The following is a 16023-nucleotide window of genomic DNA, read 5'->3' on the forward strand; positions in this document are numbered from 1 at the left end:
GACAGCGGAGGTGGCTGGAGCTAGTGAAGGATTATGACTGCGACATTAGCTACCATCCAGGTAAGGATAATGTGGACGCAGATGCCCTGAGCAGGAAGCATGCGGTGATCGCTCAGTTGCCTCTACAGAGACCGTTACAGGCAGAAATTCGGAGATTTGAGCTTGCAGTGTAGGCCAGGGGAGATTCCTCTAGCCTTTCTACCCTTACAGTACAGTCGACACTAAGGGACAAGATTCGAGCAGGGAGACTTCTGATGAGCAATTACAGAAATGGAGGCAGAGGGATGAATCTAAGGGCATGTGGTTGTATTCAGTTGAGGATGACATAGTCAGATATCGTGATCGACTGTGGGTTCCTACCGGTGATTCCCTTAGAGCAGGTATTATGAGGGAGGCCCACAGCACCCCATAATCCATTCATTCAGGGAGTATGAATATGTATAAGGATCTACAGACTCTATATAGGTGGCCGAGCATGAAGCGAGATATTTTGTGTTTCTTGTCGGATTGTTTGACGTGTCAGCATGTCAACGCAGAGCATCAGAGACATGCAGGAAAGATGAGATCGCTCCCTATTCCCGAGTGGAAATGGGAGAACATCACCATGAATTTTGTGACAGGGCTACCGAGGAAAACTAGAGGATATAATGCCATTTGGGTGTAGTTGATCAGCTCACTAAGTCAGCACACTTTCTACCGATCAAGAAGACTTTCACCATGACTCAGTATGCAGAGCTGCATATAAGAGAGATAGTCAGACTGCATGGGATTCCAGTGTACATTGTGTCAGACAGGGATCTGAGGTTCACGTCTGCTTTCTGGAAGAGTCTGCATCAGGCATTGGGTACTAAGCTGCTATTCAGTACTGGCTTCCATCCTCAGATCGACAGACAGTAAGAGAATGTGATTCAGCTTTTTGAAGACCTACTCACAGCTTGTATGATCGACTTCCAGGGCAGCTGGGAGCTGAAATTATCCCTCATGGAGTTCACGTACAACAATAGCTATCAGGCATCTATTGGTATGGCTCCATATGAGGCACTTTACGGGAGGAAGTGTAGGCCACCATTTTATTGGGATGAGGTAGGGGAAAGAGCAGAGTTGGGACAAGACATTGTCAGTCAGACTACGGAGTTAGTGGTCAAGATCCAGGACAGGATGAAGACCGCTCAGAGCCGACATAAGAGCTATGTAGATCAGAGGCACATGGATCTAGAGTTTGCAATGGACAATCATGTGTTCATGAAGGTCGCACCGATGAAGGGTGTCATGAGATTTGGGAAGAAGTGCAAACTCAGTCCTAGATTCATAGGACCATTCGAGATCCTGTAGAGAGTGGGGACACTATCTTACAGAGTTGCATTACCGCCGAATCTGGCAGGAGTTCATAATGTGTTCCACGTCTCGATGCTGCGGAAGTATATGTCGAACCCTTCGCATGTGATGAATTATGAGCCACTGCAGCTGACGCCGAACCTGTCTTTCGAGGAAAGACCTACTCAGATATTGGATAGGCAGGAGAGGAGGCTCCGGAACAAGGTGATACAGATTATCAAGGTCAAGTGGCCGAATCATTCCGATGAATAGGCTACTTGGGAGACTGAGACCGAGTTGAGGAGTCGCTACCCTGAGTTATTCGGTATGTTTTAAATTTCGAGGACGAAATTCTTTATAAAGGGGAGGAATTGTAAGGTCTAGGAAATTCAAGTTACGTAACCTGACTGCACGCAAACTAGAGTTTTACTAAAATATGTGTTTAATTATTTTAAAGCATTAAATGCATGATTATTGCATGGATATGCAGTTTATTGCATGGTTTATTAAATTTTCACGTATTAGGGCCTTTAGTAGTGTTTCGCGCTCGAACGAGGAACGGAGACTAGAGATAATTAAAAAAAAATATTTTTAATTAAATAATTATTTTAATTATTTAATAATGGTGTAATTAGGTGTGATTTTCGAAAATGGGCCTTGGTGGGGTATTTTTACTAACCGGGTCATATTTTAAAACGGTACGCAAAATTTAGCAAGTTGAGAGACTTTTTGAGGGTTCCGACAATATTTTCATAAACTTACCTAAATGAAATATTTTTCGGGGTGTTTTTGAGCTTAATGGTCAACTTCATTATTTTAATTAAGGGCATATTTTACACTAATTATTTTATTAAAACCTACATTCAAAACCCTAAACCTACTCCTCATTATTTCGGCATCCCCCTTCATCATCCTCCAGCAGCCATTTTTGAATTCCAGTAGCTTTTCACCTTCGAAAATCCTCTAAGTTTTGCAAAGAAATCTTTCCTCGTCTCTCTGGTGCAAGTTCTACGCGTTGGTAATAAGGTTTGCGAGCGTAAAATCACAAAGGCACGCCTATGCCTCGTTTTTCTCATCATTCACATAAATATATGTTGGTTTGTATGTTTTTGCATGAGAAATTTTAGTTGTATAATGTTTTGTAAGTTTGGTACGATTTTGACACGAAATATGCATTTTTTTATACGTAACTCATGTCCTTGATTTGTCTGTGTAAGGGGATGATATATCACGGTTTTAAGGGGCTATTCATGTCGAGAATTGAGGAGTCAAGATGCTAGAGTCGATTAGAGGTCGAGCTTTGGTGAGGGTCGATCGGGTCTTGGAGGAACTAGGATTCGTGGGCGATCCGTGAAGAGAAATGAAGAGCAGGGCCATGAAGGGCTGAACCAGGCCATGGTGCGGACCTTGGTGGGTCCAAGCCATGGTCTAGGGAGGTCCACACATGGCTGGTCTTGGGTGGAAGGAAGATCGTAGGGGCTAGCCGTGTTTTAGGGTTTGCACGATCAGGTTTCGGGCTTGCGTCATGTGAATCTTTTTTTTTGCGTGCTTGGGGCTGAGGGCAGTGGTTAGGTCAGTCCAAGAAGGTCTAAAGACGGGCTAATAGTGGTTGGTTTGAGGCTTGTCCGGTCTAGTTTGGGCTAGGATCGAGTTCTTGAGGGCTTGGCGCATTAGGATTTTTAGATGCAAGTGCGGAAATTTTCCAGCAAGTAGCAGCCAGTTTTATGGGGTTCAAAATGGCTGGAATTGTGTTGGTTAGGGGTTGGTAGGGTGTGATTAAGTTCTGGTTAAAATTTTAGAAAGTTTGGTTAAATTTCAATTTTATTCAGGTTAAAACCGGACCCCGGTCCAAGTTTTAAAACGAATCATGGAAGTTTCGGAACGGGCTCGAAATTAAGTCTAGGAAATGATTATAAATATGTTTTGAGGTGTTTTAAAGAGTTTGGTTGGCTTTGGGTCGAAATTTTTAGGTCCAGGAGTGAGGGGGAAAATTCTCATTTTTCACCCGGGTCGAGTTAGCAGTCCTAGCAGCGCCCTGATCACAAATCGACATGTTTTAAATGTACATGTAATCACGAACATGACTTTTTATGGAAATATGAAAAATACGTTGCATGCTTGATTTTTAGCAAATTTACGTATATGCATGATTTTTTATAAGTGATGAATGTAATATTATATTTTGAAGGATTGGAGTTAGTTGTGACTATACGAACACAAACACGAACATGAACCTGTAAGGCCAAGGCTCAGTGGATAGGTAATACTGCCGCTGCTGTCCCCACCACCGGGTACCGCGATTATACGTAGATGGATCCATCAACTAGAACTGATATGAAAGTCACAACTAATGATCTGAATTCAAATAAAGAAAATGAACACATATATGTTGATATAATGAGATATGCGATGGACACGTTATGCTTTCACGTGGTAGGTTTAATTTCATGCTTTTAAGATCGTGAAATCTATGTTACTTACGGTACTTTTCAATATTTCATGTTATGTATATATACTTGGTATAACAATTCAAGTGTGTTGAGTCTTTAGACTCACTAGGTGTGAATGATGCAGGTGAGCATGATGTTGTGGAGACTGGAGGTGTTGAAGACTGAGTAGGCAGAGCTGGGTGTATGTTCTTTGACCCGAAGACCTTGCATTTTTCCACACTTTATGTTTATGAGTCAGGGTTGATACATTATGTTTTCACGTTTGGCATTGTTTTACACGTTGAGGATTAGACATGAATTCGAATATTGCCTTGAAGTTCTTTTAAAACAATAGTTTAAGAATTTGATAATATTTATATCTTTATTTAACCGCAGTTTTTTTATTCAGTGATTGAATAACTTTTTATACGCATGATGGTCTGTTTTTCACATGCATTCGTATGAGCATTTTTGAATTATCTTGCAAATAAAAAATATTAGCAGTATTTCGTAGTAGAAGTTTCAGAATAAGTCTTCTATTTCATTAGAAAAGATGCAAAAGTTACAAAATCAATCTGGAGATAGGACTAGTCTAGACTTTAGTAACAATGAAAGCACATATTTTGAAACCAGTACTCCATCGCATCTAGGTATGTACTAAGTGAAATGCATTAAATTTGTAAGATCAGGTACGAGACATTAATAAAAAGAACCTGAAATTCGAATCAAAAGTTTTTTGATCAAATGAAAAAAAGGAAGACATTTTGGACTTAGTTATGTCCAATCTGTAAGTAAAGTTTTCAGCAAACTATTTCCAAACATTTGAGACCTTTAAATTATTTTAATGATGTTTATGTCGGGTTGTGAACCATAGATTATGTATTTTACTAAATTGTTTGGTTTGTTACATTTATAATTATTAATGTTAGATGTCGAACCCGGGGCCCCACATTAGGTGGTATCAGAGCCTAAGATATTTGAGAACACGGTAGATCGAGTCAGTCCGAATTGCTTGATCATGTGATATATTAGCTAGCATTTTTACTGTGCCATAATGTGAAATACATGATTATAATTGAGATATTATATTGTTGAGCTTTATTCGAGATTTTTGAGATTATTTAGTCTCGAAAGCCAGAGATAATTTATACAAGATTGAGATGATTATGATATTGTGATTTTATATGTGTTTGATCTATTGTATATCATACATGGCTACTGGAGGTAGAGGTCATGGTAGACCTAGACAGAATATACCAGTGGCACAAGATCAGGGCAGTGCTACTCATACTCAGATGGATATAACTCCGACTCCGATGGAGATACTATTAGCCAGATTTCAGTCTTTGCACCCACCGATGTTGAAGGGTATCGAGAATGCATTAGAGTGTGAGAACTGGTTGGAAAATATGGATCAGTTATTTGAATCTCTTGAGCATCCAGATGATCGTAGAATCAAGTTAGTTGTTCATCATTTATCGGATGTTGCTAAGAGTTGGTGGATCATGATAAAGAAAGCTTTAGAGGGTCAAGGTACAATTGTTACCTGGGATATCTTAAAATCTGAATTTTATCAGCGTTTTTTTCCTACCTCTTATAGGTAAGATAAAGGAGCCGAGTTTGCAAATTTAAATCATGGAAATCTGAATGTTGAGGACTATGTTGCTAAGTTCTCGAATTTACTGAGATTTGCGCCTCATGTAGCATCCGATGAAGAAGCTAAGGCCGATCACTTCATAAATGATCTTAACTCTGATATATTTACTTTGGTTAATACCGGAAGGCCTAATACTTTTACTGAGGCTCTTGATCGAGCCAAGGGAGGTGAAATCGGAATCATTAGACAGAGAGGTTCTCAGTATATGCAACGACCCCAACAGCCACAGTTCCGACGTCAGTTCAGACAGGGTAATAGTGGCGGTAACAGTGGCAACACCAGAGAACAATTTAGGGCTAGAGGCAAGCAATTCAAGAGACATGGCAGTAATTTTTCGAGTTCTAGTTGATCAAGACAATATGGTTCAGTTCAGAGTACTGGTTATTCAGGCCCGAATTGTGGTCAGTGTGGTGGTAGACATTATACCGATCAGTGTAGAGGAGTCTCGGGAGCTTGCCACTTGTGTAACAGGGTGGGACACTATGCTCGAGTGTGTCCTAACAGTGACAGTGATATATCTCAGAGTGGGGGATCATCGAAACAGACACCTCACCAGAACAGTCAGACCCCTACATTTCATTCCTATCAGCAATCAAATCGGTCAGGTCAGAACAAACAGAGTGGTAGCCACATGGTCGGGCAACCACCTAGATAGCAGGCCCGAGTTTTTGCACTCACTGAGGATGAGGCACATAATGCTCTAGATAATGTTATTGCAAGTAATTGTTTTCTCTCAAGTTATCCTGCTTATGTTTTAATGGATACCAGTGCATCACACACTTTCATAGCTGAGCACTTTGTCACATTGCATTCTATGCCATTATCATCTACATTATCTATTTCTACTCCACTGGGCAAAGTGATGAGGTCAGCTGAAATGATAAGTGGTTGTGAATTTCGTTATGAGGATAATGTCATTAAGCTTGATTGCGTTGTGTTGGAGATGTCTGATTTTGACTGCATAGTTGGTATTGACATGTTGACAAGATACAGCGCTACTGTAGATTGTTTACAGAAGATTGTTAATTTTAGGCCCGATATGACAGATCACTGGACATTCTATGGTAAGGGTTCTCAAGCTAAGATTCTTTTGATTAATGTTTTGTCCATGACTCGTTTGTTGCATAAAAGAGCAGAATGTTTCTTGGTTTATGCAATTGATATTTCAAGGTCAGTACCTAAATTGACAGATATTCCAATTTTTAGTGAATTTTTAGATGTATTTCCAGATGAAATTCCAGGATTTCCTCCAGTCCGAGAGATTTTCAACATTGAGTTGATGCCAAGTACACAGACTATTTCTAGAGCTCCTTATAGGATGACGCCAATTGAATTGAAGGAACTAAAGGAACAACTTGAGGATCTATTGGCTAAAGGAAATATAAGACCAAGTTTTTCACCTTGGGGTGCTCCAGTTTTATTCGTGAAGAAGAAAGATGGGTCTATGAGGTTTTGTGTCGATTATAGACAGTTGAATAAAGCCACAGTAAAGAATAAGTATCATTTGCCAATGATTGATTATCTCTTTGACCATTTGCAGGGTTCTTCAGTATATTCTACGATTGGTTTAAGATCTGGATATCATCAGTTAAAAGTTAGAGATGCAGATGTGCCTAAGACTGCTTTTTGTACCAGGTATGGACATTTTGAATTTTTTATTATGCTTTTTGGATTGACCAATGCACCTGCGGTATTCATGGATTTGATGAACTGTGTGTTTCAAAGGTACATAGATCAATTTGTTGTGATCTTCATTGATGATATTCTTATTTATTCAAAATTTGAATTTGAGCATGCCGAGCACTTGAGAGTTGCTTTGCAGATTTTGAGAACTGAAAAGTTGTATGCTAAATTATCCAAATGCGAGTTTTGGTTGGATAAAGTGGTTTTTCTTGGACATGTGATTTCAAGTGCTGGTATATCAGTTGATCCGAGTAAAGTTGAGGCAATCATCAATTGGTCTAGACCGACATCAGTTCCTGAGGTGCGTAGTTTTATGGGTTTGGCAGGTTATTATCGCAGGTTTATTGAAAGATTATCACATATTGTGAGGCCAATTACCCAGTTGACACAAAAGAATACACCATTTATTTGGTCGCAAGCATGCGAGGCTAGTTTTGTTGAACTTAAGCAGAGATTGACTAGTGCTCCAGTTCTGACTATCCCATCAGGTGTAGGAGGATTTACAGTGCACACTGATGCTTCACATCGGTGCATGACTTGGAAATAGCAGCAGTGGTTTTTGCCTTGAAGATTTGGCGTCACTACTTGTCTGGGGAGACATTTGAGATATTCACGGATCATTAGAGTTTGAAATACCTCTTTTCACAAGCGGAGCTGAACCTAAGACAGAGGCGTTGGTTAGACTTGTTGAAATACTATGATTGTGAAAAAAATATTACCCAGGCAAGTCAAATGTAGCAGCTGATGCTTTGAGCAGAAAAGTATGTAATGTGTCCTTGATCACTAGCAGTATTTCTGATCTAGTAGAAGAATGTTGTCTTTCTGGTTTGGATTTTGTGGTAGATATTCAACCTGTAAGAGTATTTATGATTCATGCAGAGCCAGAATTATTTGTCAAAATTAGAGATGCCCAAAGGTTATATCAAAGCATTCATAAATCAATTGAACTCGTCAAATAAAGACATCGATCAGAATTTCTGGTCAATAATGAGGGTATTTTGTCTGTGAATGATCGTATTGTAGTTCCTACTATTTTAGAGTTGAGGATACATATTTTGCGTGATGCTCATTGCAGTAAGTTCTGTGTACACCCTGGAAGTAAAAAGATGTACAATGATTTGAAGAAACAATTTTGGTTGAAAATAATGAAATCTGACATAGCAGAATTTGGATCTCGTTGTTTGAATTGTCAACAAGTGAAAGCAGAAAGGAAGCGACCAAGAGGTCTTTTGCGTAGCCTTAAGGTTCCAGAATGGAAGTGGGAACATATCACCATGGACTTTGTCACGAAATTGCCGAGGTCGTCAAGGGGTTGCGATGCAATTTGGATTATCGTTGACAGATTAACCAAGTCTTCATGTTTCATTCATTATCAGATGACATATAGGCATGATCAGATGGCCAAATTGTACATCAGAGAAGTTTTCAGATTGCATGGTGTGCCTATGTCAATTGTATCAGATCGTGATCCCAGATTTTCTTCTCATTTTTGTCAGAGTTTACAAGAGGCCCTTGGTACTAGTTTGCATTTGAGTACATCATATCATCCTCAGACAGACAAACAGTTAGAACGTTATATTCATACATTAGAGGATATGCTGAGAGCTGTAGTGATGGATTTTGGTATTTGTTGGCAAGATTTGTTACCACTTGTAAAGTTTTCTTATAACAACAGTTATCAAGTAAGCATTGGAATGTCACCATTTGAAGCACTATATGGCAGGAAGTGTCGATCTCCTCTGTATTGGGACGATTTATCTGAAGCACCAATTGTAGGACCTGATATGATAAGAGATATGACAGAGAAGATGAAATTGATTCCAAGTCGTATGCAAGCGGCTCAGGATAGGCAGGCTAAGTATGCGAACATCAGGAGACGACCGTTGATTTTTGAGAAAGGTGACAGAGTTTTTCTAAAAATATCTCCTTTCCGTGATATAATTAGATTTGTAAAGAAAGGTAAATTATCACCGAGATTCTTAGGTCTGTATGATATTTTGGAACGTGTTGGTGATTTGGATTATAGATTATCTCTTCCTCTTGCATTATCAGGTGTTCATGATGTTTTTCATATGTCTATGTTGAGGAAATATCATCCAGATCCTTCTCATGTACTTCCACCCGACGAGGTTGAGTTAGATCAGACTTTAAGTTATATTGAGAAACCAATTCAGATTCTAGACAGAAAAGATAAGCAACTCAGAAATAAATTGATATCGTTGATTAAAGTATAGTGGAACAGACATGGTGTCGAAGAGGCAACTTGGGAATTAGAAGACAATATGAGACATAAATATCTAGAGTTATTCAAATGAAGTACGCTTCTATTCTCGGCCTTACTTTCAGTATTGATGATTTCATCGTAGACTTGAAATTGATTATTTGATTTCGAGGACAAAATCTATTTTTAGAGGGGAGGAATTGTAATGCCCGAATTTTAAAAAAAATTATTGTTCATCAGTTACTATTCAAGCGATGCGGCGCGAGAATAATAGCGCCTATGCGCTAGAGTTGCGCAAATTTGGCGCTGAGGCGCTGAAAAGTGGCGTTGTGGCGCTACAGACGCGAAAATTGACTATGTAAGCTCATCTTCACCTCCTCCAATCATTTTTCTCCTTCTTCTCCATTGAAAACCTTCCTCTGCTTCCATCTCTACATTTCTTCTTAAATCTAAGAGAGATTTGCTCAAGAAAATTTTTAAATGAAGGTAGATTTGTGATCCTCTCATCACGGGCTTCACGAGGATGTAAGTATTTCCAATTTTTATTCAAGTTTGGAAATGGATTGAAGTTTAGAATTGATATTTGAGTTCATATTTGAGATATTAAGATGTTGAAGATGTTGTATTTGAGTTGGTTTGAATGTAAAAGGGATATGAAAATGGTTTCTTGTTTATGTGCAAAGAACAATTTCTACATCTTCTGTATTTTGTGTAAATGGGACAGTTGTACTTGGATTTTGGAGTTAGGGTCTTCATCAAACTTGTAGATAATCAAGTTAGCTTCGATTTGGTTCTTGAATCACTCAATTTCAGGAAGAATTGAAAGAGATACGTGATTTTTACTAAAAATGGTCTGGATTTCCGAGTTGTGCAGATTTGTGTACATGCCTTCTGTTTATTCGAATTCTGAGATTTATTGGTTGGGATTCGGAATTTGATGTTCAAATAAAAATTATAGAAAATTTTCTTGTCTTCGAAAAGATACCAAAATGGCTTGATTCCATTGGATATTGAAGAAGTTATGCTCAAACTACTAAAGTGTGGCAGAAATGTATTGACGCAGAATTCGTGAAAATTATGTTGTATGTTTCAGATTATGAACTACTGGGTAAATGACTTTATTTGACAAAACTTTGTGAAGAATAATTGTTGAAGATTGAGTTTTCTTGCATATCCAATTTGTAGATCTTGATTTGAAGCAGTATTGAATTAATTATGAACTTTTTTACAGAAACTGCTCTGTTTTGATAAATGATCCGAGTTCTTGAGTTATAGTAGACTTCAGAGGTTCAAGACTTCTCAACTACATATTTCAATCTCTTTTTGGCAACATTTTAAAAGTATTTTACGGTCGGTAACATACGAAGTAAAAGTATCATTTTTATTTTAAATTGAAAATTCTATGGCTCGATGAATTATTTGTGATTTGATAATGATTGTTGTCTTGAGATGAGTTTATTATTATGTCGAGATGATGATATTTATTTGCATCATTATATTGCATATTGAGCCACTTGTCGATTCAAATTTGATATGACGGAGGTCGCCTTGATTTATTGATTTGTTGGACGTATGGGGCTATAGTTGAGTTGGCATAGTATATGCGGAGGTCGCTGCTATGGCCTGAACACTCTCTAAAGGCGCACCATAGTCCTGGGACTGTAGAACATAGCACCCCACCTCGAGTGGATGAGTCGGTGGATGTTCTGGGGGATTTTCTTCCCTTGGGTACCCTATGACCAGATGATTCACTTGATCTTGAGATTTATTGATAGGCCACAGCTTTTGATCATGCATTGCATTATATTGCATATTTATGAATTTTATATGAACTATTTGTCATTTTAAATCTCAAATGTTATTGATTGTATCATACTGGATTTATACTCATCGGCACGTCGGCTATCTCTTGTTTTCATGTGCTTGATGGTTGGAGAGGCGAGGCGAGGGATGCCAGAGTCCAGCTCCAGGCGAGGAGATACGAGTTAGAGTGGGATACTCAGGTCTTAGGTGTAATTTGATGATGTTTGAATTACTTTGGTTTACTACTTTATTTTGACATGTTAAAATTTTTATTTCAAACATTTGAGACCTTTAAATTATTTTAATGATGTTTATGTCGGGTTGTGAACCACATATTATGTATTTTACTAAATCGTTTGGTTTGTTACATTTATAATTATTAATATTAGATGTCGGACCCGGGGCCCCACATGTAGAGTTTTGGTGTAGGAGACTTAAGTGGTCGTGTGCTTTTGGTTGGGTTTTTGGTGACCAAGGTTGAGGAAGTGGGAGTTACAGCCTAGGGGTTGAGGAGGTCATGCAAGGGGCTGTTCAGGCTGTGATGCAGACCTTGGAGGGTCCAAATCGTGAACCATAGTGACTGGTCGAGGTTGTCTAAGGCTAGGTTAGGATCGAAGGCTTGAGAGCTTGTGTGCGCATGGAGGAGCTTCAGTGGGAGCTAGCGTTCGGGCATGTTGGTTGGGGTGCATGGGACTATAGGCTTGGTTCAAAAAGGTCCTGTAGGGTCTGGTCAAGGGCTAGGAGTGGCTGGTCTTGGGCTGGTCATCGATAGTTCGGTCTAGGAAGGTTAAAACGTGAATTCGGTGCACTAGAGTTACGGTTAGTAACTTGCTGGATTTTTCCAGCAGCCGTTCAGGGATCCATTCAAAATGTTTAAGGTCTAATTTTGATGGTTTTAGGGCCTTTTAGATGAGTACTAAGTATGGTAAAAAGTTGGGAAAAATTTGGTTAGGTTTCGAGTCGATTTGGGTTAAAACCGGGACCCCGGTTCAAGTTTTAAACAAATCGGTTAAGTTGTAATGGGCTCTAGTTTACGTCTAGGAATGCTTAAAAATATTTTTTGGGATGTTTTAAGGAGTTGGGTAAGCTTCGGGTCAAATTTTAGAGGTCCAGGGGTAAAACGGTAATTTTGGGTTTCCAGGGGCAAAATGATCATTTTGCACCCGATGTGAGATTTTAGTCCTGGCAACGCCCTGAGCACAAATTTACCATATTTTAAATTTTTATGCATCATGTTCACGTTTTTTAAGATTTTATGAATTATACGTTGCATGCTTGGATTTAAGAAAAATTGCATAAGTGCATGATTTTTATAAGTGATGAAAATGATGATTTTTTTGAATGATGGGAATTAGTTGTGACTATCGAAGTATTTGTAAATGCATAAGACGTATATGTAAATGATGATGATGAGGCCTAGGCACAGTGGATGGGTAATCCTCTCACTGATGTCCGACAGCCGCCGGGTACCGCGGTTCTATGTATGATGGATCCATCGTAAATGATGATGTACGATAGTCACCTCTAATGAGCTTAATTCACCAAAGGAAATGATAACGTTGAATGATGAATGATGATTAACGATGAGCTGTTTTGACATGTCATGAATTTACACGACATGTTTATGTTACGCTTTTAAAGTTCATGAAATGTATGTTTAGTATGTAATTTTTCACTGCTGTGTTCCATGTATATGTACTTGTTATTTATGGTACAGGTGTGTTGAGTATTTAGACTCACTAGGCGTGTGTGATGCAGATGAGCTCGATATCAAGGGGACTGGAGGTGCTGGACTCTGAGTAGGCAGACCTGGTGGGGCGACACGACCCGAGGACCTCATGTTTTCCGCACTTATGATTTTACGATTTGAAAGGATATGTGTATTTTATACGCTGTTTTATTTTACTGTTTGATGCTAGGATTTTTACTCGTTTTTGCTATGTTATATTTTTATTGGTAATTACTTATGATTATTTTTAAATGATATTTTTAAGTAGGACTGCATGCATGCATGCAATTTATTTAAATGCATAATTTCAAAATGTGAGCTTTTAAAAAAAAATTATTTCCGCACTTTTAAAACGGTAGACGTTACAGTAGTTTTCAAAAATAATACTTTGAATCCTTTAAAAGTCCCTTGTTTGCCCAAAACCGGCTTTCCGGGTAAAATCGAGCTCGGCTCGTAGAGTAATTTGGACTCTATTATTTTTACAAAAATTTAATCATATTAACAGGCCTTAAAAATATTTATTTTATTCGTCTATGATCTTCTTTCTCCAGCCTATTATCGAATATTCGGATAAAAACTTCAATTCCCATGAAATCTTGCAATCTAATCGTTTAATCATGCAATATGTAATATTTAAGCATTAAAATAAATCAATTAAAACAATTAAGAAATTTAGCACATTTGCATACATATGGTTTATGTGAATTTACTTTTGGACGTTACGGTTCAAGGTATAAAGGACAAAAACATTCTTCTCATTGAATTTCAGTGTTCCATGAATTTATTGTTACAAACTATTTGATAGAATCGAATACTTGGTTAAAAGAGTGTTTAGAAGGGGGTTGAATAAACACTCACAACTTTTATAAACTTTTCGAAAGTTGAGTTCAGTTATTGATAAAATGATACTCGGAATCTTGTCAGTCAATATCAATCAGTTAACAATAAAGTGCGGAATAAAACTGACTAATAGATAGAATAAAAACTGAAATAAGAACATAAGATTTTACGGATGTTCGGATATTTCAAACACTCATACGTCACCCCTTCTATCACAAGGATATGATATTCATTAAAAGACTTTGATCGATACAAAAGTTTGTACAGACCCACTTCAGTTTGGACTTAACACTGTCAAAACTGAAACTTTTAGTTTACAAAATGCTTCACAGTATACAACTGAATTTAGCACAACTGATGAAACGACCTCGATTTTTTTTTCTAATCTTAAATCGTAAATTCTAAATTACTAAATAAAATAATTTTGCATATTCATGAATCATAATAAATTAACAATTTAAATTTCAAGTGCATAAAATAAAATCCTGACTCGACCTTTGAAAAGATCATTAACAATAAAAATAAAGCATAAAATATCTCTAATAAAAATCATTAACATAATCTTTAAATCCTTAATTTAATAAGCTAGTGCGGAAACATAAAGGCGCTCGGGTGTGTACTGCTGCACTCGATCGACTCAATCGTCATCGCATCCAAAAATCACCAAATCATGTATCATACAAACCTAGTGATTATAAAGACTCAACACGTTCTAAACATGGATAACAAATAATACCTATACATCCACATGCATTTAAAAATCATATTTTTATTTAAAATAAACTTTTGAACATAAATAAACCATTAAAAATCATTTTAGCATAAATAAATCATAAATAGTAAAATCATTTTAAAAATAACTTTGAGCATAAATAAATCTTTTATAAAAATCATTTAAAATAAGCTTTAAGCATAAATAAATCATTTTAAAAATAGTTTTAATTCTCATCATAAATCATATATCATAAGAATCATTTTTATCATAAGCTTGCAATCATATATCTTTTTGGGTGAAGTTTGATCCTTGAAAGTGACTAGCTTTTATTCTTTGGTCGACTACAGTCTTAGCTCCACATGGTCCATGGGCATGTGCACTAGGCTCCACCATGAAAATACGGTCGTTGGGGTTCCCTCGGGGGCCTTTTCCCATAAACGGGTTCCCTCAGTGGCCTTTTCCCAAACATGGGTTCCCTCTGGGCCTTTTCCCGTAAATGGGTTCCCTCTGGGGCCTTTTTCCCTCACGTTATCCCCACAAAATCATATATCATAAATCATATCTTTTGTCACAGTCAATTCACGTCCCTCAAAATATTTTTCGTTTTCTTTAAAAATCATAAAATAAGACAGCTTTCCAAAAATAGCATTTTAAACAGTATAAATTGTACAGCTTTACCATAAATCATAAAAATACATATTATAATCAAAATCATCATTTTAAATCATATAATATCATTTAACATGCATTATGGTCCTTCGGAACGCTACCAAGCGTTTTCGTATTTTCCTAAGTGTAAAAAGACCGTTTTGACCCTGGACGTAAAAATTCTCGAATTTATCTTTTTCTCAAATTTAATGACATGGGATTATTCTAAATAATTATTTAAGCTTAAATATAATTTTTTCATAATTTTATGAAGTTTAAAACTAGGCTTTTGAATTAATTCTTTATTTAGCGTTTTGTGCGGCGATAAAATCCCGGATAAATCCCAAAACTCCATATTTTGATCCCAAATTTTAAACATAACATTTTTAATATTTATTCTACACTTCCAAGTCATCAGGCCACACCAGTGAACTCATGGATTCAATTTTCCTCCTTATATTTTCGAAATTGACACATAATCGAACACACCGAGCCATCTCCCAATTTAGTCGAGCCACGCCCGAGCCACCTTGAGCCAAACTATATCCAACCCACCTAGGGACCCTACTGACCCATCCCAGACCAAATTACCAGCCCCTAACTCGCTCAAACCCACCTGAAACTTGACTCCAAATTCTGGATGTTTTGAGCGTGAGTCTCCTAGCGCCTCTAGAACTCCTAACCCAACTAGGACACTTCAACCTGAGCCACCACCAATCCTACACAACCCTCACCATCCCTGGACCACGCCCAAACCAAACTCAAGCCTATCCCAGCCCCTGACCGCGTGCACAAGCCACCTGAAACCAGACAGCAGCCTGCGCACGCTTACTTCCACAATCACTTGCTTCGCTCGAGCCAGCCACAAGCCCAGCCGTTCCAGCCCCTGGCCCAACCCCTGCCCATCTCCTTTGGACCTTGATGGACCTACGCAGCTTGCCCTTAGCCCCGCTGCATCCCTCTCCCGAAGCCCCTGCTGTGCGC

The sequence above is a fragment of the Primulina tabacum genome, chromosome 3, assembly GCF_025594145.1.
Source record: "Primulina tabacum isolate GXHZ01 chromosome 3, ASM2559414v2, whole genome shotgun sequence".
Classification (NCBI taxonomy): domain Eukaryota; kingdom Viridiplantae; phylum Streptophyta; class Magnoliopsida; order Lamiales; family Gesneriaceae; genus Primulina; species Primulina tabacum.